Source organism: Macaca nemestrina, chromosome 18 (genome assembly GCF_043159975.1).
Source record: "Macaca nemestrina isolate mMacNem1 chromosome 18, mMacNem.hap1, whole genome shotgun sequence".
Lineage (NCBI taxonomy): Eukaryota > Metazoa > Chordata > Mammalia > Primates > Cercopithecidae > Macaca > Macaca nemestrina.
The window spans coordinates 29,691,650-29,716,113 of NC_092142.1; the positions used below are offsets into that span (position 1 = coordinate 29,691,650).

A 24,464-nucleotide genomic window follows, 5' to 3' on the forward strand; every position below is an offset into this window, starting at 1 on the left:
GGGATTACAGGCGTGAGCCACGGTGCCCGGCCTTTTTTTTTTTTTCTTAATGTAGAACTTTATTTTTATAAACTTCTGTATTAGAACTGTTTTGATTGCATCACACAAGTTTTGGTTTCTTGTGTTTCCAATTTCATTTGTCTCAGGATATGTTTAGATTTTTCTTTTGATTTCTTCTTTAACCCGTTGATTTTTCCGGAGTGTGTTGTTTAATATTTACATATCTGTGAGTTTCCAATTTTCTTTCTGCTATTGATTTTTAGTTTTATATCAGTACAATCAGAAAAAAATCTTGATATAATTTTAATCTTTATAAATTTGAAAAGACTTACTGTTTTTTACTTTTGGTTTAACATGTGATCTATCCTGGAGAATATTTCATGTATTCTTAGAAGAATGTGTATTCTCATATTGTTGGGTGGGATATATATGTATATTTAGTCTATAGTGTTATAGTGCACTGTTTTCTTAATTTTGTGCTTGAGTGATCTATCCATTTTAAGTAGGATACTAACATTTTCTTTTATTGTATTTCTGTATATTTCTCTTTCCAGTTCTCTTAATGTTTGCTTTATATATTTAGGTATTCCAGTGTTGGGTGCATATATCTATCTATCTATCTATCTATTTATTTATTTATTATTATACTTTAAGTTCTAGGGTACATGTGCATAACGTGCAGGTTTGTTACATATGTATACTTGTGCCATGTTGGTGTGCTGCACCCATCAACTCGTCAGCACCCATCAACTCATCATTTACATCAGGTATAACTCTCAATGCAATCCCTCCCCCCTCCCCCTCCCCATGATAGGCCCTGGTGTGTGATATTCCCCTTCCCGAGTCCAAGTGATCTCATTGTTCAGTTCCCACCTATGAGTGAGAACATGCGGTGTTTGGTTTTCTGTGCATAGATCTATTTAATTGTTCTATCCTCTGGACAAATTAACCTCTCTATTATTATATAGTTAACTCCTTTGTCTCTTGTGACAGATTTTGTCAGTCTGTTTTATCTAATGTAAATATAACTACCCCTGCCTGCACTCTTTTGTTTATCATTTGTATGGAATATCCTTTCCAGTTCTTTCACTTTTAGCCTATGTTTGTCCTTAAATCAAAAGTGAGTCTCTTGTAAGCATCTTGTCACTGGATTTTTAAAAATCCATTCAGCCACTCTCTTGTCTGTTTTAAATTTGTTTTGTGACTGCTATATCAGAATATCACAGGGTATTTTATAAGGAAATGGGTGATTTATAAAGAATACAAGTTAATTTAGCTTATGATTCTGAAGGCAGGGAAGGCAGAGAACATGACACTGGCATCTGGTGAAGACCTTTATGCTGCATAATAACATAGCCAAAGGCATGACGGGGAGAGAGCATATAACAAATGCACACTTGTGATGACTAACCCACTGCTGTGATAAGGACATTAATACATTCATTACAGGCAGAGCTCTCATGGCCTAATCACTTCTTAAAAGTCCCACTTCTTAATTCTGTCACAGTGGCTATTAAATTTTAAACTAAATTTTGCAAGTGACATTCAGTCTATATCAGTGTCTGTTTATTGGATAATTTAATCTCTTTATATGTAATTATTGATAGGTAACTATTGTAATTTTGTTTTCTATTTTATACTTCATTTGTTTCTTTTCTCCTCTTATGCTGTCTTCCCTTTGGTTTTGTTAATTTTTTGTCTTATTTTTGTTGTTTTTATATACTTTGATTACTTTCTCTTTTTATTGTATGTATCTACTACAGTTTTTTTCCCCAGTGGTTATAAGACTTACATAAACATCATATAACAGTCTAATTTAAGATGATAATAATTCAACTTTTATACATAGAAAACTCTACAGTTTTCCTCTCCTTCACACATTTTAAAACTTCTTATATTGTGTATTCATTAAATTATCAAAGCTATACTTCTTAAAAATACTTTTGTTTTATAGTTCTTATACTAGAATTAAAAGTGATAAATGTACCCACCATTACAATATTTGAATATTCTGAATTTCATTATTTACCATTTCCAGTGATATTAGTAGTTTTAATGCTTTCATATTTAGTTAGCATTTCATCATTTCAACTTGAGTAATTCCCTTTAGTCCTTTAGCATTTCTAGACAGGTCTAGTGGTGATAAATTCCCTTAACATTTTTTTTGGGGGAGGGGTCTTGAAATGTCTTCATCTCTCTCATTTCTAAAAGATGCTTTGTTGTATATAGCCTTCTTAGTTGTCTTTTTTTAAAATTTTCCTTCTTTCAGCACTTTGAATATATGGTATAACTCCTATTTGGCCTGTAAGGTTTCTGCTGAAAAATCTACTGATAACATCATAAAGTTTCCCTTGTATGTGAATAATCTCTTATCTCATGCTGCTTTCATGATTCTTGCTTTGTCTTTGAATTTTGCCTTTGTCTTTGAATTTAATTATAATATGTCCCAAAGGAATCTTCATTAGGTTCTTCTTCCCGCAGTTATTTTGAGCTTTATGAAACTGGTTGTTCATATCCTTTTCCAGATTTGGGGAATTTTAAGACATTATATATTTAAATAATCTTTTTTTCCTCTTTCTTTCTTCTGAAAATCCTAAAATGTGTATATTTGTTCACTTTATGGTATACAGCCTATATGTTCCTTCTCACTTTCATTTTTTTTCTAATTGATTACTTTCAAATGACCTGTCTTTGAGTTTGCTGATTTTTTTTTTTTCATGATTGAGTCTCTTGTTAAAACTGTTACATTTTTTCAGTTCTTCCATTGTTCACTTTAGTGCCAAGATTTCTGTTTGGTTCTTTTTAATGGTTTCTATTTCTCTATTAAAAGTCTCATTTTGTTCAAATATTGTATTATAAAACTTTTTAGTTATCTATCTGTGTTCTTTTGCATCTCACTGAAATTCTTTAAGATGATTATTTTGAATTCTTCGTTACCCAACTTTCAGATCTCCATTTCTTTGGAGATGATTACTACGGCTTTTTAGTTTCCTTTGGTGGTGGTGGTGGTGGTTTGCCTGATTCTTCATAATCTGTGTAGCCTTATGTTTATTTCCCTGAATGTGAAGGAGCAAACATCTCTTCCAGTCATTATAGACTAGTTTTGGGAAATAAATGTTTTCTTCTTTCGGACCCTGAGCTGATGAGATTTTGACTAAGATTGCAGTTGAGTGTGTTGGAGTCATGTCACATGACTGCTGCTGGGTCTGCAGTGGAATATATGGTTGACAGACCTATTGGCAGGACATAGATAGTCATGGATCCTGTCTGTTCTCTAAGAAGACAACTTTCTTCAGGATCTTGAGCATTGTGGCTGGTTCTTAGATAAGGAGTTGCGGTTGTTTCTACAGAGTCAGGGTGCTGATAGAATAGATGTGGACAGGTGTGGCTCCTGCTGAGTCTCTGGGAGTGCTTTCGTCCAGTCATTGAACAAGTCACTGATAGACATGACTGACCCCTGATCACAGCTGAATGGGTCTGGAACTGATTCACAGGGCTGCTACAGGATATGGGCCCTGGGCCCACGGCTTGTCTCCTTCTAGGTTTCTCATTGAGCAGAACTGCTCCCAGACCCTGGCTGACAGAAAGTAGAGCCAAACTTACAGGGCTGCTTTAAGATTCACAGTGAGACTAATGTCAGCAAGTCTAGCTCCAGGGGCACAGATGTGTGCTTTCAGGCAGGTCCCAGGTTGAGCAAATTTCCTGACCTGTGGCTGCATGAAACTGGAGCAAAGTTTCAGTGCCACTTCAGGATTCCCATTCCAGTCAGTGTTGGCAGTTCTACATCCAGAGGCACAGATGGATGTTTTTTCCTGAGGGTCCCTGTGTGGACAGAACTTTTTCCAGACCATGACTGAGAGGTGATGGAGATGGATTTTGCCTTATTCAGGGGCCACAGACAGGACCGGGATCTTCAGGCCTGTCACCTGAATCTCAGGTGGGAATGAATCCTCCTGGATTCTTGGAAGATTTTTTGAGTGGCAGGACCAAGGCCAAATGAGCTATAGCTAAATCTACAGTGGGATATGGCAATTTTTTTGTTGTGTGTCCAGAACCATAATCAAAAAGCCTACCCTTCAGTGAAGGACTTGTCCTCAAATTGTCCTCCTTGATCTTGGGCTCCAGCTGGGCATGAGAAATTCTCACCTGGATCACAAAGCTCCCATAAAGGCAGTTGTGTTTGGCACGGCTGCCACATTATGTTGTGAGAAATATGCATGGGGGCCTCCTAGTCTGTCATCTTGCTTATGTTTCTAATCCTATATGTTTCACTCTTGAAAATGTATCAAATTTGTGATTTTTGGATTCAAAAATTCTGAAACAAAATACTCGAATGTACACATTGTGTAAGATGTAAATTAGATTACTAGTGGGCACCACATATTTTTTAATATGTTTGATTGTAAGTTTAAGTTTACTGCAAGCAAAAAAGAATTATTAAGATTGATATCCATTTTATATTTAACTGATGTATAATTTAATTCCAAATACTGACATTATATTTTAGCAATTCTCACCGTATTTTGCAACATTTATGTTGTTCCTTGATTTGGAAATATAAAGCTTTTCTTAGCTTCTAAAGACTTTATTATAGCCATTATATTTTGTGTAAGAATAGCACCAATATATTGATAACATGATAAAGAAATTTTCCTAGTGTCTTTTAAATATTTACTCATTAAAATTTTCTCATTAGAGCTAATTATTGGTGATTATAATGCATTTTCTGTGACATTTTACTGCCATTCATTGAATGGCAATGATTCAAAATGCCTTTTCTTCATGGGTGCACACAGTTGATAATTGCAAATATCTAAAGGATTATTATTAATAGACTATGTTGTATTCATTATTTTATGCACTAAAATTTCTCTTGTTCTTGTTATTCCATATGATTGTGTTTTTTTCATATATGTTTCCTTAGATCAGTTAATTGTATTTTTGTTTGTAACTTTGATATTATGAGTTGGATGATAATTTTCAACTCTGTAAGACTTTAAGACAATATGATGTTTAATTTATATATGAATTAGCTGTATGTCTGTTGCTTATTTAAAAATCTATGTGTTTTTCACCTGTATAAATATTGCCTCTACTTTGTTCATGACTTATCTTGTATATATTTTTTTTCTCAGCTGTTAATGATTGCTTTATTCTGTCTAGATGAGTAGTTAAGGAAATAACCTTTTTTTTTTTTTTTTTTTGAGACGGAGTCTAGCTCTGTCGCCCAGGCTGGAGTGCAGTGGCACAATCTCAGCTCACTGCAAGCTCCGCCTCGCAGATTCACGCCATTCTCTTGCCACGGCCTCCCGAGTAGCTGGGACTACAGGCACCCGCCACCACGCCGGGCTAATTTTTTGTAGTTTTAGTAGAGACAAGGTTTCCCTGTGTTAGCCAGAATGGTCTCCATCTCCTGACCTCGTGATCCTCCCGACCTCATGATCCTCACACCATGGCCTCCCAAAGTACTGGGATTACAGGCGTGAGCCACCGCGCCCGGCTGGAAATAATCTTAAATTCACAATCCGTTGTTTGGATCTATATAATTATGTGAGAGGAACACTTTTGTTCTTTGAAGCTGATTTTCGAAACATTTGATGACTATCTCTTTTAGGTAGTCAAATTTTTTATGGTGAAAACATAACAATTGTCATCTCAAACATTTTTAAGTGTACAGTTTATTAGTGTTAAGTATAGTCATATTGTTTTACAAGAGGTTTGTAGATCATTTTTATCTTACAGAAGTCAAAGTGAATACCCATTAAACTACAAATTGTCCTTTCCACACTTCTCTCCAGCTCCTGAAGAGCACCATTCTGCTTAATGTTTCTATGAGTTTGGCTACTGTAGATACTTTATATAGGTGTAATCAAATAGCATCTCTTTCTTTTGAACTATCTTATTTCACCTGACGTAATGTCCTCAAAGTTTGTCCGTATTATAATACTTGTCGAAATGTCTCTGATTTTTAAGGCTCAATAATGTTCTGTTGTGTACGTGTGCCACATTTGTTTAATCGGCTCATCCAATAAGGGACATTTTGATTGCTTCCAGGTATTGTCTTTTGGGAGTAATGCTGCAGGGTACATGGGTGTGCAAGCATCTATTCCATGTTCTGTTTTGAATATGTTTGGAATATTTTGGATAAACGGATATAGTACCATGTGTATGTTCTTGCGTTTTGTTGCCTCACCCTTTGATATTATATCCAAAAAATCATTGCCAAGACCAATTTTCATGCCCAAGCTTTCCCTTTTTGTATTCTTCTAGGAGTTTTATATTTATAGGTTTTATGTTTAAGTTTTAGTTCACTTTTTCAATTGATACAATGTTAATTGTACATATTTATGGGGTACAATTTTATATATATGTGTGTGTTATATAATGATCATATCAGAGTGTTTAGTGCATAACCTCATGTATTTGATAATTCTTTGTGGTGAGAACATTCAAGTTTCTCTTCTAGCTGTTTTTTTTTTTTTTGTTTAAATTTTAATGTTTGTAGAGACAGGATCTCACTCTGTCACCCAGACTGAAGTACAGTGGCACAATTGTAGTTCACCATAACTTCAAACTCTTGGGTTCAAGTGATCCTCCTGCCTCAGCTCCCCAAGTAGCTAGGACTACAGGCATGTGCCAACATGGCTGGCTAATTTTTAAAAATTTTTGCAGAGATAGGGTCTCACTACATTGTCTAGGCTGGCCTTGAACTCCTGACCTTAAGTGGTCCTCCTGCTTCAGCCTTCCAAAGTGCAGAGATTGTAGAAATGCAACACTGTGACTGGCCTTTTCTAGCTATTTTGTAATATGCAATACCCTTCTATTAACCATTGTTATCATACTGTGTAATAGAACACCAGAACTTATTTCTCCTATGTAGTTGTAACTTTATACCTGTTAACCTCTTTCTATTCCTCCCCCTTCGGTCTCTGGTAACCACTGTTATACTCTCTGCTTATATCAACTTTTTTTCCATTTAGACAGAGTCTAGCTCTGTCACCCAGGATGGAGTGCAGTGGCGTGATCTCAGCTGACTGCAACCTCTGCCTCCTGGGTTCAAGCTATTCTCCTGCCTCAGCCTCCCGAGCAGCTGGGATTACAGGCACGTGCCACCATGCCCAGCTAAGTTTTTGTATTTTTAGTAGAGATGGGGTTTCACCATATTGGCCAGGCTGGTCTTGAACTCTTGAACTAAAATGATCCCCGACTTGGCCTCCCGAAGTGCTGGGATTAGAGGTGTGAGCCACTGTGCCCTGCCCACCCACCCTTTCTCTTCTCTTCTCTTTCTTTGTCTCTTTCTCTCTTTCTTTCTCTCTTTCTTTCTTTCTTTTTCTTGTTACTCATTTGAGTAAGACCATGAAGGGTTTATCTTTCTGTATATAGCCTGTTCACTTAACATAATATCTCATGGTTCATCCATGTTATTGCAAAGGACAAGATTTTATTCTTTTTTTAATGGCTGAATAATATTTCATTGTGCATTTACACCACATTTTCTTTATCCATTTATCTCTTCCTGTACATTTGGATTGATTTCATATCTTGGCTATTAGAAAGAGTGCTGCAGTAAACATGGGAAAGCAGCTGTGTTTTTGACACATTGATTTCCTTTTTTTTGGGTATATTACCCAATAGTAGAATTGCTAAATCATGTGACAGCTCTGTTTTTAATTTTTCAGGAACCTCCATACTCTTCTATAGTGGCCATACTACTTTACAGTCCCATCAACAGTATATATGTGTTCCTTTTTCTTCACATCCTCTCCAATACTTGTTTAAGTTATATTTTTTGTCTTTTTGATTATAGTCATTTTAGCTAGAGTGTGGTGGTATCTCATTGTGGTTTATATTTGCATTCCCTTGATAATTAGTGATGTTGAGCATCTTTTTATGTACCTTTTGGGCATTTGTATGTCTTCTTTTCACTAATGTCTATGAAGGTCTGTGGCACGGTTTTAAATTGAATTGTATGTTTGTTTCATTTTCAGAGTTCAAATTTCTTATATACTTGATATTAACCTCTTGTCATTATGTATCGTTTGCGAATATTTTCTCCTATTGTGTACATTGTCTCTTCATTATGTTATGTCATTTCATATGCAAAAGTCTTTTAGGTTGATGTAATCTCATTTGCCTATTTTTGCTTAGGTTGCCTTGGCTTTGAAGTCTTTCTGAGTCCAATGTTGTAGAGTATTTGCCCTGCTTTCATCTAATAGTTTCATAGTTTAGGGCATTACGTTTAAGTCTATAATCCATTTTGAGTTGGTTTTTGTATGTGATGAGAGTTAGGGGTCTAGTCTTACTCTTCTGCATATGGATACTCAATATTTCCTATACCATTTATTAAAGAGATTATCTTTTCCTCAAAGTGTGTTCTTGACATCTTTGTTGAAAATCAGTCAGCTTTAGGTGCATGAATTTATTTACGGACTCATTGGGCATATTGGTCTATGTGTTTGTTTTCATGCCAGTATAATGCTGTTTGGGGTACTGTAGCTTTGTAGTACATTTTGAAGTCAGGTAGTGTGATGCCTTGAGCCTTGTTCCTTTTGCTCAGCATTGCTTTGGCTATTCAGGGTATTTTGTGGTTCCATGTACATTTAGTTTTTTTTTTTTCCCTATTTTTTTGAAGAATGTCATTGGTATTCTGATAGAAATTGCATTAAATCTATAGGTCACTTTGGGTAGCATGCCCCTTTTAATAATATTCTTTTTTTTTTCTAAGACCAAGTCTTGCTCTTGTCATCCAGGTTGGAGTGCAATGGCACGATTTTGGCTCACTGCAACCTCCACCTCCTGGATTCAAATGATTCTCCTGCCTCAGCCTCCCAAGTAGCTGGGATTACAGGCACCCACCACCACATCCAGCTAATTTTTATAGTTTTTTGGTAGAGACGGGGTTTCACCATATTGGCCAGTCTGGTCTTGAACTTCTGACCTCAGGTGATCCACCCGTCTCAGCTTCCCAAAGTGCTGGGATTACAGGCGTGAGCCACTGTGCCCGGCCCATTTTAATAATATTCTTCCAATATATAAACACAGTATATTTTCATCTATTCACGTGTATTGCATTTTTTCATCCATGTTTTATGATTTTCAGTATAGAGATTTTTCACTTTTTAATTTAAGTTTATTGCTGGGTATTTAATTTTTTGTAGTTATTTGTATGCACAAAAAAGTATTTAACAAACTTTAACTTTCTTTATAGTGAAAACGCTATGCAAATTATGTATAGAAGGTATGTATCTCAACACAATAAATATGACAAACCAGTGTTAATATACCAAACAGGGAAAAGATGAAAGCTTTTTCTCTGAGATCTGTAACATGATAAGGATACCCATTTTCACCACTCCTATTCAAGATAGTACTAGAAGTCCTAGCCAGAGTAATTAGTCAAGAGAAAGAAATAAAAGGCATCCAAATTGGAATGGAAAAATGAAATCGTCCTTGTTTACAGACAGTATGACCTTGTATATAATAAAAACATAAACATGACACCAAACAGCTGTTAGAACTAATAAACAAGTTCTGTAAAATCGCAGGATACAAAATTAACATAGAAATATCAGTGGCATCTCTGTGTGCTGATGGAAAACCATCTGAAAAAGAAAATAGAAAATGCGAGTTACAGTAGCTATGAAAAATAAGTCCGTCCGTTTTGAGTTCATGTTTGTAAATGTGCAAGGTAAGGTCCAACTTTATTTTTTCCCCTGTGGATTTCCAGTATTCCCAATCCTATTTGCTGAAGAGACTGTCCCTTTTCTCATTGTGAATTCTTGGAAGCTTTGTTGAATATAAGTTTACTATATACACGAGCATTTATTTCTGGATTCTTCAATCTGTTTCATCTTTTATTTACCTTTGTGTCAGTAGCACACTGTTTTGAGTACAATAGCTTTGTAGTATATTTTGAAATCCGAAAGTATGATGCCTCTTTGTTTTTCTTTCCCAAGATTGTTTATCCATCTGTGGAAGATTGTTTATCCATCTGTGGTCTCTTGAGATTCCATAGACATTTCAGATTATTTTAATACTGTGCAAAAAGTTCCATTAATATTTGGTGGAGAGTACGTTGAATCTGTAGATCACTTTAGGTAGTATTGACATCTTAACAGTGTTGTCTTCAAAATTTTGAACAAGAGTATGTTTGAGAGTTTAGTTTCCACATATTCTTGGACATGCCATTTTTCTTTCTGTTCTTCTAGTTTTATTCTGTTGTAGTAAGAAGTGATGCTTTGTGTTATTGTCATCTGCTTAAATTTGGTAAGACTTTTTTTGCAGCTTAACAGGTTGTCTCTCAGTGATAATGTGCCATGTATGATTATGGATATTGTGTATTCTGCTGTTGAATGGTTAGTTCTGTATATGACTGTTAGGTCTAATGGTCTATAGTGTTGTTCAAGTCCTCTATTTCCTTACTGATCTTTCGTCTCTTTTATTCTTTGCGTTACTGAAAGTGGAGTATGAAAGTCTCCTACTGCTATTGTACTGCTGGCTATTTATTGCTTCAATTCTGTAAAAGTTTGCTAGTTGCTGTATATATTTGAGCGGTGTAATGTTAGGTGCGTATATGTTAATATTTATTATAGCTTCCTGGACAATGAACCCTTTTATAATTACATAATGCTCTTTCTTGTCTCTTGTAACATGTTTTGATGTAACATGTATTTTAACTAATATGACAGTATTTTACTTTTGGCATTTTTTTTTTTCCATTCTTTCATGTTCAGCTTATGTACATTCTTAGATCTAAAGTTGGCCTTCAGTAGAAAGCATTGAGTTGGATCTTTTTTCTTGAATTTATTCAGCCAAATTATGTCTTTTGAATTTATTCATTTATATGGAAAGTAATTACTGAAAGGGAATGACTCACTATTGCATTTTGTTCCCTTTTTTGTTTTAGGTCTTGTATCTATTTTAGTCCTGTTTTCCTCTCTTGCTATCTTCCTTAGTGTTTTGTTAATTTTTGTAGTGACATGTTTTAATTCCTTTCCCACTTCTCTCTGTGTATCTATTATAGGTATTTGCTTTATGGTTACCATAGATACTATGTGAAACATCTATAAGTTTTAACAGTTTACCTCAAGCTGCTAACCTTAATTGTGTATAAAAATCCTGCCTCTTTATGAACTCTCCATTGTATTTTATTGATATCACAAATTATATCACTTTATATTGTGAATCCATTAGAACAGATTTATGGTTATTTTAAAGTGTTTGACTTTTCAAATCGATAGCAGAATTAAAAGTATTCTATGCACCATCATTATAATACAGAATATTTTATTTGTGTATATAATTACTGTTATCAGAATACTTTATATTTTTATATAATTTTGTGTTACTACTCACTGTCGTTTTATTTTTCAGTGTGAAAAACTGCCTCTACTTAGCAGTTCTTTTAGAAAAGATCTAGTAGATATGAATTCATTCAGCTTTTGTTGATTTTGAATATTCCTTATTTCAAAATTTTTAAAGGATAGTTTTGGCAGAAAACATTTTCTTGATTGGTAGTTGTCATTTTTCAGCACTTTGACTATATCATTCTTCAACTTTCTGACCTGTGAGATTGTTTGCTGAGACATTTGCTGATCATCCTAGGAATGGGCCTTGCATATGCCAAGTCACAGTTTGTTTTTTTTTTTTTCTGGCTTCTAAATTCTCTTTGTTTGTAACTTTTGAATCTCTGATTATAATGTGTCTTGTTGTGGGTCTCTTTGTGTTGCTACTAGTTAGAGTTGGTAGAGTTTCATTAAATTTTAGGCCGTTTTCTCCCTCAAATTTGGAAAATTCTCAGCCATCGTTTCTTCAAATAAAGTTTCTACTCTTTTCTCTCTCTTTGTGTTTTAGAATTCCCATTATGAGTAAATTGGCCTTTTGGGAACAGGCCTCCAAATCTGGCTATAAACTGGCTCCAAAACTGACCATAAACAAAATCTCTGCAGCACTGTGACATGTTTGTGATGGCCATGATGTCCACGCTGAAGGTTGTGGGTTTACCGGAATCGGGGCAAGGAACACCTGGCCCACCCAGGGCAGAAAACTGCTTTAAAGACGTTCTTAAACCACAAACAATAGCATGAGCGATCTGTGCCTTAAGGACACGCTCCTGCTGCAGATAACTAGCCATAGCCCATCCCTTTATTTCAGCCCATCCGTTTGTTTCCTGTAAGGAATACTTTTAGTTAGTCTATAATCTATAGAAACAATGCTTATCACTGGCTTGCTGTCAGTAAATATGTGGGTAAATCTCTGTTCGGGGCTCTCAGCTCTGAAGGCTGTGAGACCCTTGATTTCCCCCTCCACATGCTATATTTTTGTGTGTGTATCTTTAATTCCTCTAGCACTGCTGGGTTAGAGTCGCCACGACCGAGCTGGTCTCAGCATTGGTCTACTTAATAGTATCTCATTAGTCTCTTAGACACTCTGTTTTTTTCTTTTTGCTGTCCTGACCGTATACTTTCAAATGACCTATTATCAAGCTTGTTGGGTTATTTTTCTGTTAGATCAAGTCTGTGGTTAAACCCTCTAGTGAATCCTTAAATTTAGTTATTTTTCAGTTCCATACTTTGTCTTTTTATAGTTTTAATCTTTGTTCATAAGCTCATTTTCTTCATGCATTTTTGTCTTCTTTTGTTTGTGTTCTTCTTACCTCGTTGAGCATCTTTAAAATAGATATTTTGCTAGGCACAGTGGCATGTGCATTTAATCCCAGCTACTTTGGAGGCTAAGGCAGGTGGATTGCTTGAAGCCAGCCTGGGCAGTATTGCAAGACCCTGTGTCTAAGATTTTTTTTTTTTTTTAATTAGTTGTTGTGGCATGTGTCTGTAGTCTCAGTGACTCAGGAGGCTGTGTCAGGAGGATTGCTTTACCCCAGGAATTTGAGGCTAGGCTACATTGAGCTATGATTGTACCAGTGTACTCCAGTCTGAGTGACAGAGTAAGACCCCATTTTTTTCTGTTTCTTTTTTTTTTTAAATATATTTTTGACTTTTATTTTAGATTCAAGGTATACATGTGTTTGTTCATTACGTGGATATATTGCAAGACGCTGGTTGATGTCTGAATGATCCCATCACCCAGATCATGAGCATAGTGCCCAATAGATAGTTTTCCAGCCCTTGCTTCCTCCGTTTACTGCCCCCTATGAGTCCCCATTGTGTCTTTTCCCCATCTTTATGTCCATACGTACCCAATGTTTAGTTCCCACTTATAAGAACATGGTCTTTGGTTTCCTATTCTTGTGTTAATTTAGTTAGGATAATAGCTGCACCCATGTTGCTGCAAAGGACATGATTTTTTGTTTTTTTATGACTGCATAGTATTCCATGGTGTATACATACCACATTTTCTTTAACCAGTCCATCATTGATGGACACCTAGGCTGATTTCACGTTTTTACTATTGTGAATAGTGCTGCGATGACCATAGGAGTGCATTGACTTTTTGGTAGAACAATTCATTTTCCATTGGGTGGATACTGAGTAATAGAATTGTTGGGTCAAATGGTAATTCTGAGTTCTTTCAGAAATCTCCAAACTGTTTTTCACAGTGACTGAGCTAATTTACTTACATTCCCATCAGCAGTGTATAAGTATTATCTTTACTGCTGGCACTTGCCGGCATCTGTTTTTTGACTTTTCAATAATCACTATTCTGAGTGGTGTAGATGGTATCTCAGTGTGGTTTTGATTTGCATTTTTCTTATGGGTAGTGATGTGTAACATTTTTTCATATGCTTATTGGCTGCTTGTATGTCTTCTTTTGAGAAGTGTCTGCTCTTGCCCTTTACCCACTTTTTAATGGTTTTTTTTCTTGTTAATTTAAATTTCACATGGATTCTGGAATTAGGCCTTTGTCAGGTACATAGTTTGTGAATGTCTTCTCCCATTCTGTAGGTTGTCGATTCTGTTCACAGTTTCTTTTGCTGTGCAGAAACTCTTTAATTAGGTCCCATTTGTCAATTTTTGTTTTTGTTACAATTGCTTTTGAAGACTTAGCCGTAAATTCTTTGCCAAAGTCAATGTCTAGAATGGTGTTTGCCAGATTTTCTTCTAGTATTTTTAGATTTTTTAGGTTCTGAATTTAAATCTTTAATCATCTCGAGTTAATTTTTATATATGGTAAAATGTAGGAGTCTATGTTCATTTGTCTGCATGTGGTTAGTCAGTCATCCCAGAACCATTTATTAAATAGGGAGTCCTTTCACTATTGCTTGTTTTTGTTGACTTTGTGGAACATCAGATGATTGTAAGTGTGTGCCTCTATTTATTTCTGGGTACTCTATTCTGTTCCATTGGTCTATGTGTCCTTTTTTAAAAAAAATTTGTTTTTCTTTATTTCCTCAAAAAAAAAAAAATGGGGGATACATTTGCAGAACATGCAGGTTTGTTACATAGGTATATGTGTGCCATGGTGGTTTGCTGCACCTATTGACCCATCCTCTATGTTCCCTCCCCTCAAACCCCAACCCCCACCAGACCCTGGTGTGTGTTGCTCTCCTCCCTGTGTCCATGTGTTCTCATTGTTCAGCTCCCACTTATAAGCAAGAGCATGCTGTGTTTTGGTTTTCTGTCCCTGTGTTAGTTTGCTAAGGATGATGGCTTCCAGCTTCATCCATGTCCCTGCAAAGGACATGATCTCATTCCTTTTTATGGCTGCATAGTATTCCATGGTGTTTATGTACCACATTTTCTTTATCCAGTCTATCATTCATGGGTATTTGGGTTGGTTCCATGTCTTTGCTATTATAAATAGTGCTGCAACAAACATACATGTGCATGTGTCTTTATAGTAGAATGATTTATATTCCTTTGGGTATATACCCAGTAATGGGATTGCTGGTTCAAATAGTATTTCTGATTCTTGATCCTTGAAGAATCACCACACTGTCTTCCACAGTGGTTGAACTAATTTACATTCCAACTAACAGTGTAAAAGCATTTCCATTTCTCCACAGCCTGGCCAGCATCTGTTGTTTTTGACTTTTTAACGATTGTCATTCTGATTGGCATGAGGTGGTGTCTCATGGTTTTGATTTGCATTTATCTGATGATCAGTGATGTTGAGATGTTTTTCACATGTTTGTTGGCTGCGTAAATGTCTTTTTTTAAGAAGTGTCTGCTCATATTCTTTGCCCACTTTTTAATGGGGTCGTTTGTTTTTTTCTTGTAAATTTGTTTAAGTCTCTTGTAAATTCTGGATATTAGACCTTTGTCAGGTAGATGGATTGCAAACATTTTCTCCCATTCTGTAGGTAACCAGCCTTTTAGTTTAATTAGATCCCATTTGTCAATTTTGTTTTTGTTGCCATTGCTTTTGGTGTTTTAGTCATGAAGTCTTTGCCCATGTCTGTCCTCAATAGTATTGACAAGATCTAGGGTTTTTATGGTTTTGGGTTTTACATTTAAGTCTTTAGTCCATCTTGAGTTAGTTTTTGTATAAGGTGTAAGAAAAGGGTTCAGTTTCTGTTTTCTGCATATGGCTAGTCAGTTTTCCCAGCACAATTTATTAAATAGGGAATCCTTTCCCCATTGCTTGTTTTTGTCAGGTTTGTTGAAAATCAGATGGTTGTAGATGTGTGGTGTTATTTCTGAGGTCTCTATTCTGTTTCATTGGTCTATATGTCTGTTTTGGTACCAGTACCATGCTGTTTTGGTTACTGTGGCCTTTTAGTATAATTTGAAGTCAGGTAGTGTGATGCCTCCAGCTTTGTTCTTTTTGCTTAGGATTGTCTTGGCTATATGGGGTCTTCTTTGATTCCATATGAAATTTAAAGTAGTTTTTTTTTCTAATTCTGTGAAGAATGTCAATGGTAGTTTGATGGGAATAGTATTTAATCTGTAAATTACTTTGGGCAGTATGACCATTTTCACAATGTTGATTCTTCCTATCCATGAGGATGGAATATTTTTCCATTTGCTTGTGTCCTCTCTTATTTTCTTGAGCAGTGGTTTGTAGTTCTTCTTGAAGAGTTCCTTCACATCCCTTGTTAGCTGTATTCCTAGATATTTTATTCTCTTTGTAGCAGTTGTGAATGGGAGTTTATTCATGATTTGACTGTCTGCTTGTCTATTGTTGTTGTAAAGGAATGCTTGGATTTTTGCAAATTGATTTTGTATCCTGAGACTTTTCTGAAGTTTCTTATCAGTTTAAGGAATTTTTTGGCTGAGATGACTGGGTTTTCTAAATATAAAATTATGTCATCTGCAAACAGAGACAAATTGACTTCCTCTCTTCCTATTTGAATATGCTTTATTTCTTTCTCTTTCCTGATTGCGCTGGCGAGAACTTTCAATACTATGTTGAATAGTAGTGGTGAGAAACGGCATCCCTGTCTGGTACTGATTTTCAAAGGGAATACTTCCAGCTTTTGCTCATTCAATATGATATTGGCTATGGGTTTGTCATAAATAGCTCTTACTATTTTCAGATATGTTCCATCAATACCTAGTTTATTGAGAGTTTTTAACATGAAGGAATGTTAAATTTTATCAAAGGCCTTTTCTGTATCTATTGAGATAATCATGTGGTTTTTGTCTTTGGTTCTGTTTATATGATGGATTACGTTTATTGATTTGCTTATGTTGAACCAACCTTCCATCCCAGGGAAGAAGCCAACTTGATCATGGTGGATAAGTTTTTTGATGTGCTGCTGGATTCAGTTGGCTAGTATTTTATTGAGGGTTTTCACATGAGTGTTCATCAGGGATATTAGCCTGAAGTTTTCTTTTTTTGTTGTCTCTCTTCCCAGTTTTGGTACCAGGATGATGCTGGCTTCATAAACTGAGTTATTGAGGAGTCCCTCCTTTTCAATTGTTTGAAATAGTTTCAGAAGGAATGGTACCAGCTCCTCATTGTACTTCTGGTAGAATTAGGCTGTGAATCCATCTGGTCCTGGGCAATTTTTGGTTGGTAGGCTATTATTACCTCAATTTCAGAACTTGTTATTGGTCTATTCAGGGATTTGACTTCTTCCTGGTTTAGTCTTAGAGGGTGTATGTGTCCAGGAATTTATCCATTTCTTCTGGGTTTTCTAGTTTATTCGTGTAGAGGTATTTATGGTGTTCTCTGGTGGTAGTTTTTATTTCCGTGAGGTCAGTGGTGATATCCCCTTTATCATTTTTTATTGTGTCTATTTGATTCTTTTCTCTTTTCTAATTTGTTAATCTAGCTAGCAGTCAATCTATTTTGTTAACTTTTTCAAAAAACTAGCTCCTGGGTTCATTTATTTTTTGGAGGGTTTTTCATGTCTCTATCTCCTTCAAGTCTGCTCCGATCTTGATTATTTCTTGTCTTCTGCTAACTTTTGGATTAGTTTGCTCTTGCCTCTCTAGCTCTTTTAATTGTAATGTTAGGGTGTTGATTTGAGATTTTTCTAGCTTTCTGTTGTGAGCATTTAGTGCTATAAATTTCCCTCTTAACACTGCTTTACCTGCATCCTAGAGATTCTGGTACGTTGTCTCTTTGTTCTCATTGGTATCAGATAACTTCTTGATTTCTGCCTTAATTTCATTATTTTCCCAGGAGTCATGCAGGAGCAGGTTCTTCAATTTTCGTGTAATTTTGTGGTTTTGAGTGAGTTTCTTAATCGTGAGTTCTAATTTGGTTGCAATGTGGTCTGCGAGACTGTTACGATTCAAGTTATTTTGTATTTGCTGAAGAGTGTTATACTTCCAATTATGTGGTCGATTTTAGAATAAGTGTCATCTGGCACCGAGAATAATGTATATTCTGTTGATCTGGAGTGGAGAGTTCTGTAGATGTCTATTAGGTCCACTTGATCCAGGGCTGAGTTTAAGTCTTGAATATCCTTGCTAATTTTCTGTCTCGTTGATCTGTCTAATATTGACAGTGGAGTGTTAAAGTCTCCCACTGTTATTGTGTGGGAGTCTGCATCTCTTTGTAAGTCTCTAAGAACTTGTTTTATGAATATGGGTGCTCCTGTACTGGGTGCATATATATTTAGAATAGTTAGCTCTTCTTTTTGAGTTGTTCCCTTTACCATTATGTAATGTTCTTCTTTGCCTTTTTTGACATTTGTTGGTTTAAAGTCTATTTTATCAGAGACTAGAATTGTAACCCCTGCTTTTTTTTTTTTTCTTTCCATTTGCTTGGTAAATTTTCCTTTATCCTTTTATTTTGAGCCTATATGTGTCTTTGCACATGAGATGTGTGTCCTGACAGCATACCAATTGGTCTTGACTCTTTATCCAATTTGTAAGTCTGTGTCTTTTAATGAGATGTTTAGCCCATGTATATTTAAGATTAGTATCGTTATGTGTGAATTTGATCCCATCATCATGATGCTATTTGGCTGTTTTGCACACTAGTTGATGCAGTTTCTTCATAGTGTCATTAGTCTTTATGCTTTTGTGTTTTTCCAGTGGCTTTTACCAGTTTTTCCTTTCCATATTTAGTACTTCTTTCAGTAGCTCTTGCAAGGCAGGCATGGTGGTAATGGAATGCCTCAGCATTTGCTTGTCTGGAAAGGATTTTATTTCTCTTTCGTTTATGAAGCTTAGTTTGGCCGGATATGAAATCTGGGTTGAAAATTCTTTTCTTTAAGGATGTTGAATATTGGCCCCCAATCTCTTCTGGCTTATAGAGTTTCTGCTGAGAAGCCTACTGTTAGTCTGATAGACTTCCCTTTTTAGGTGACCTGGCCTTTCTTTCTGGCTGCCCTTAACATTGTTTCCTTCATTTCGACCTTGGAGAATCTGATGAGTATGTGTCTTGGGGTCGATGTTCTCATGGTGTATCTTAGTAGTGGTCTCTGTATTTCCTGAATTTGCATGTTGGCATGCCTTCTAGGTTAGGGAAGTTTACCTGGATAATATCCTGAAGTATGTTTTCCAGCTTGTTTCCATTCTCCTCATCTTTTTCAGGTACTCCAATCAATCATAGGTTCAGTCTTTTTGTGAAGTCACGTATTTCTTGGAGGCTTTGTTCATTCCTTTTTATTATTTTTTTCTCTAGTCTTGTCTACATGCCTTATTTCAGCAAGGTAGTCTTCAAATGATGTCCTTTCTTCTGCCTGGTTGGTTTGGCTTTTGATACTTGCGTGTGCTTCATGAAGTTCTCATGCTGTGTTTCTCAGCTCCATCAGGTCATTTATGTTCCTCTCTAAACTGTTTAGTTAGCAGCTCCTCTAACCTTTTATCAAGGTTTTTAGCTTCTTTGCATTGGGTTAGAACATGCTCCTTTAGCACAGTGTAGTTTTTTATTACCCATCTTGTGAGGTCTACTTCTGTCAAGTCTTCTGTCTCATCCTCTGTCCAGTTCTATGCCCTTGATGGAGAGATGTTGCAATCATTTGGAGAAGAGACACTCTGACTTTTTGGGTTTTCAGCATTTTTTTGTTGATTCTTTCTCCTCTCTGTTTGTCTAGTTTTGATCTTTAAGGCTGCTGACCCTTGGATGGGGTTTTTGTGGGGGCTTTTTGTTGTTGTTGATGCTGTTGTGTTGCTTTCTGTTGGTTTTTCTTTCAATGGTCAGGTCCCACTTCTATAGGGCTACTGCCATTTTCTGGGGGTTCACTTTGGCCCTGTTCATCTGGTTCACTCCTGTGCCTGGAGATGTCACTCAGGGAGGCTGGAGAACAGCAAAGATGGGTGCTTGCTCCTTCTGGGATCTCTGAACTTGGGGGGCACCAACCTGATGCCAGTAAGATTGCTGTTGTATAGGGTGTCTGACAACCCCTGTTGGAGGGTCTCACCTAGTTGGGTGGCACATGGAATAGGACCTGTTTAACGAAGCACTTTGTCCCTTGGTGGAGGGGGTGTGCTTTGCTGGGGAAAAACCCACTTGTCTGGGCTGCCTGGATTCCTCAGAACTACCAGGAGGAAAGACTAAGTCTGTTGATCTGCAGAGACTGCCGTCACCCCTCCCACTAGGGGCTCACGCCCAGTGAGATCTGGGTTTTTTCCCTGAGCCTCTGGCTGGAGTTATTGGAGTTCCTGCAGGGAAGCCCTGCCCAGTGAGGAAGGATGGGACAGGGTCAGGCCTGAAGAGGCACTCTGGCTGCGGTCTGCCCCAGCCAGTGTGTTGGGCTGTCGGAGACACATCTTGGGACCAAGCCATGCAGCCTCCCTGACTCCAGGAGGGGAAAAGCACAGCCTGGAGCTATAGAGGTGAATGTTGCCTTTCCCTCACCCTGGGAGCTTAGCGTGTTATGCAGTTGTGAGTCCCAGTGCTGGCTGCTGCCCCTCTGCCAAGGAGCTCAAATGGCTTAGACAGCAGGCAGATGCAGCTGTGGTGCTTGTCGCCCCTCCCTGCAGGTGCTCTGTAGGCTTAAGCAGGTTCCAGCTGAGAGACTGTTGAGAATCTGTGCAGCTGCAGGGTTGGGATGCTAAGCCCCAGTGGCATGAGTTCATGAGTGGGATCTTCCGATCTGTGGGTTGTACAGTTCCCTGGAAAAAGCATGATTTTTCTGGTTGGGTAGCACACTCACTCACTGACTCCTTTGGCTGGCAGGACAGGGCTCTCCTCCCCTGTGTGGCTCTCAGGTGGGCTGCTGCACCACACTGTTGTTATTTTCTCTGTGGATCATGCCAGCCTCCTAGTCAGTTCTGATGGGAGAACCTGGATACCTTGGTTGCTGGTGAAGGATTCACACACTTACTATGGTTCTTTTCAATGGGAGCCTCTGAATGCTACTGCTTCTAGTCAGCCATATTGGCCCTACCCCGTGTGTGTATTTTTGTGCCAGTACCATGCTGTTTTGGTGACTGTAGGCTTATAGTATAGTTTGAAGTTGGATAATATGAAGCCTTTGGTTTTTTCTTTTGTTTAGGATTGCTTTGGCTATTTGGACTCTTACTTAGTTCCATATGAATTTTAGAATAGTTTTTTTCTAATTCTGTGAAAAGTGACATTGGTAGTTTGATAGGAATAGTATGGAATCTCTAGATTGCTTTGGGCAGTATGGCCATTTTAAAGATGTTGATTCTTCTTTGAGCATGGAATGTTTTCCAATTGTTTGTGTTGTCTATAATTTTTTCAACAGTGTTTTATAGTTCCCCTTGTAGAGATCTTTAACCTTGTTGGTTAGATCTATTCCCAGGTATTTGGTTTTTTCTTTGTGTGTGTGGTGATTGTAAATGGAATTATGTTCTTGATTTGGCTGTCAGCTTGCATGTTATTGGTGTATAGAAATGCTACTGATTTTGTACTTTGATTTTGTATCTTGAAACTTTACTGTTCCTTATCAGTTTTTGGCACAGTCTTTCCAGGTGTAGAATCTTATCAGCAGAGATGATGTTACTTTCTTCATTTCCTCTTTGGATGCCTTTTATTTCATTCTCTTGACTGATTTTTCAGGCTAGTACTTCCATTACCACATTGAATAGAAGTGGTGAGAGTGGGCGTTCTTCTCTCATTCTTGTTTTTAAGGGGAATGCCTCCAGCTTTTGTCTGGTTAGTATGTTGGCTGTGGGTTTCTCATAGATGGTTCTCATTGTTTTGAGGTATGTTTCTTTAATGCTTAGTTTGTTGAGGGTTTTTTTTTTTTTTAAAATCATTAAGGGATGTTAAATTTTATCAAAAGCTTACCTCATATATATTGAAATGGTGATTTTTTTTTTTTTTTTTTTGGGGACAGAGTCCCACTCTATCCCCCAGGCTGGAGAGCTCACTGCAACCTCCGCCTCCTGGGTTCAAATGATTCTCATGCCTCTGTCACCAGAGTACCTGTGACTGCAGGAATGTGCCACCACACCCAGCTAATTTTTATATTTCTAGTAGAGACAGGGTTTCACCATGTTGGCCAGGCTGGTCTCGAACCCCTGGCCTCAGGTGATCCACTGGCCTTGGCCTTCCAGAGTGCTGGGATTACAGGTGCTGCGCCTAGCTTTTGAATTTTAATTCTATGTGGTGAATCACATTTTTAAATTTCCATATGTTAGACTAACCTTGCATTCTAGGAATAAAGCCTAGTTAACTGAGATAAATTAACTTTGAGCTGCTGGATTTGGCTTGCTACTATTTTGTTGAAGATTTTTCTGTCTGTGTTCATTAGAGATATTGTACTGTAGTTTTCTTTGTTCATTGTGTCTTTACCAGATTTTGGTAACAGAGTGATGTTGGCCCCATAGAATGAGAGGGGAGGAGTCCCTCCTTATTTTTTGGAATAGTTTCAGTAGAATTGATACTAGCTCTTCCTTGTACTTCTGGTATAATTTAGCTGTGAATCCATCTTGTCCAGGGGTTTTTTGGTTGGTAAATTTTTTATTACTGATTCAGTATCAGAACTTGATACTAGTTTGTTCAGGGTTTCAGTTTCTTCCATATTCGATCTTTGGAGATTGTATGTTTCTAGGAATTTATCCATTTCCTCTAGATGTTCCACTTTATGTGCATAGAAGTCTTCATAAGTCTCTGAAAATCTTTTGTATACCTGTGGGGTTGATTGTAATGTCCCCTTTGTTGTTTCTGATTGTGCTTATCTGGATCTAATGTTTTTCTTTGTTGACCTAGCTAGTGGTCTATCAATCTTGTTTACCCTTTCAAAGAACCAACTTTTGGTTTTGCTGATGCTTTGTATGGAATTTGTGGTCTCAATTAATTCAGTTATCTGGTTTTAGTTATTTCTATTCTTCTACATTTGTGCTCAGCTTATTTTTCTTTTTCTAGTTTCTTTACAAGTGATGTTATATCATTAATTTGAGATCTGACTTCTTGAAGTAGGCATTTCGTGTTATAAGCTTCTTTTATTGCGGCTTTAGTTGTGTCCCAAAGATTTTGGTATGTGTTTTCTCTGTTTTCACTAACTTCAGATAACTTTTTAATTTCTGCCTTGATTTCATTGTTTACTCAAAAGGTCTTGAGGAGCCAATCATTTAATTTTTATGCGTTTCTGTGGTTTTGAGAGATCTTCTTGTTGTTTTCTGTTTTTATTCTATTTTAGTCCAAGAGTATGGTTGGTATGATTTTTTTCTTTTTAATTTATTGAGACTTGCTTTCTGGCTGAGCATATAGGGTCAGTCTTCAAGTATGTCCTGTGTGCATATGAAGGATGTGTGTGTTCTGTGGTTGTTGGGTGGAATATTGTCTATTAGGTCCAGTTGGTCTATTCTGTAGATGCCTGTTAGGTCCAGTTGATCGTTTGGAATTGATGTCCAAAATTTCTTTGTTAATTTTCTGCCTCAGTGATCTAATGATGTCCATGGGATGTCGAAATACCTCACTGTTATTATGTGGCTAATTCTTTTCTCAGGACTAGAATCACTTGTTTTATCTCAGTGCTCCAAAGTTTGGTGCTTAGGTGTTTAGCATATGTAAGTATTCTTGTTGAATTGAACCCTTTATCATTATGTAATACATCCTTGTCCTTTTGTATGGTTGTTGGATTAATATTCTCATTTCTTAAAGAAAACATAGAATGCCAGGTTCAGTTGCTGGATTCATCCCAGCACTTTGAGAGTGTGAGGCTATAGGATTTCTTGAGGCCAGGAATTTTTGACTAGCCTGAATGACCTAGCAAGACCCTGTTTGTACAAAGAATTAAAAAAGTTATTCAGATGTGATGGTGCGTTCCTGTAGTCATAGCCACTTGGGAAAGTGAGGTAGGGTGACTGCTTTAGGCCAGGAATTCGAGGTTTCAGTGAGCTATGATTGCACTGTGGCCTGGTGACAGTGCAAGACCTTGTCTATAAGACAAAGATAGATATTTTAAATTATTTTAAAATTAGTTAATAGATTTCTACTTCTCTAGCTTCACTTGCATGTTAATATGTTAATAGATTTCTACTTCTTTAGATTCACTTTCATTTTGGTCCTTTTATTGAGCCATGTGTTTTGGTTACTTTGATGTTTTGTGATTTTGTTGATATTTTGATCAAGTAAGAAACAGCTTCCTATTCTGTCTATTATGGAATGAATTTGTGTAGGTGAAAACTGATACCCATCAGGCACTCTAGTCATTCTGGGAGATTCTTCATACTGTTGTCAGGATGTTTCTTCTCTAGACTACTGTGTGTATTTTCCTATTAAAAAGGTTTGTTTTTTTCTTTTTCTCTTAGGAGCCTTTAATCTCCCCCTTTGGTAAGTGTCATAGGCACTACTATCTCTCTGTTGTTGTAACAAGCATTCATCTTTGTTCTCAGTTGACCTGTCATTTCAACTATGTCACCATTTTCTCCTGCACCACATGTTAAAGGAAGCAATGGCCAGACTTTAGATCACCCCAGAATAATCCAGAACTTTGGACATATGTTTTACTCCTTTTGTTTTTCTTTCCTGAGAGTGAAACAGAATGCGAAAAGTTTTTGTGTAACTGCACTGTGCTGTGGTGCACAAATACAACGAAGTTTCTTCCTTCTAAATGCGACCATTCTTGGCTTTGTGTTCACCTAGGTGCTGCAAACTCAACTGACTTTAGTCACCCTGTTATATTTAAGTTCATATATCAATTGAGAAAACAAAGGGGCCTCAAGTTTTTGATTCAACTATCATGGTGTTCT

At 36.9% G+C, this 24,464-nt stretch overlaps 1 protein-coding gene across 11 annotated transcripts in view; it reads left to right on the forward strand.

Moving 5' to 3' along the window:
• The window catches only part of LOC105482978 (zinc finger protein 267-like), a 42,986-nt gene that overhangs the window by 15,074 nt on the left and 3,448 nt on the right, over window positions 1–24,464 (forward strand). The window lies entirely within an intron of this gene.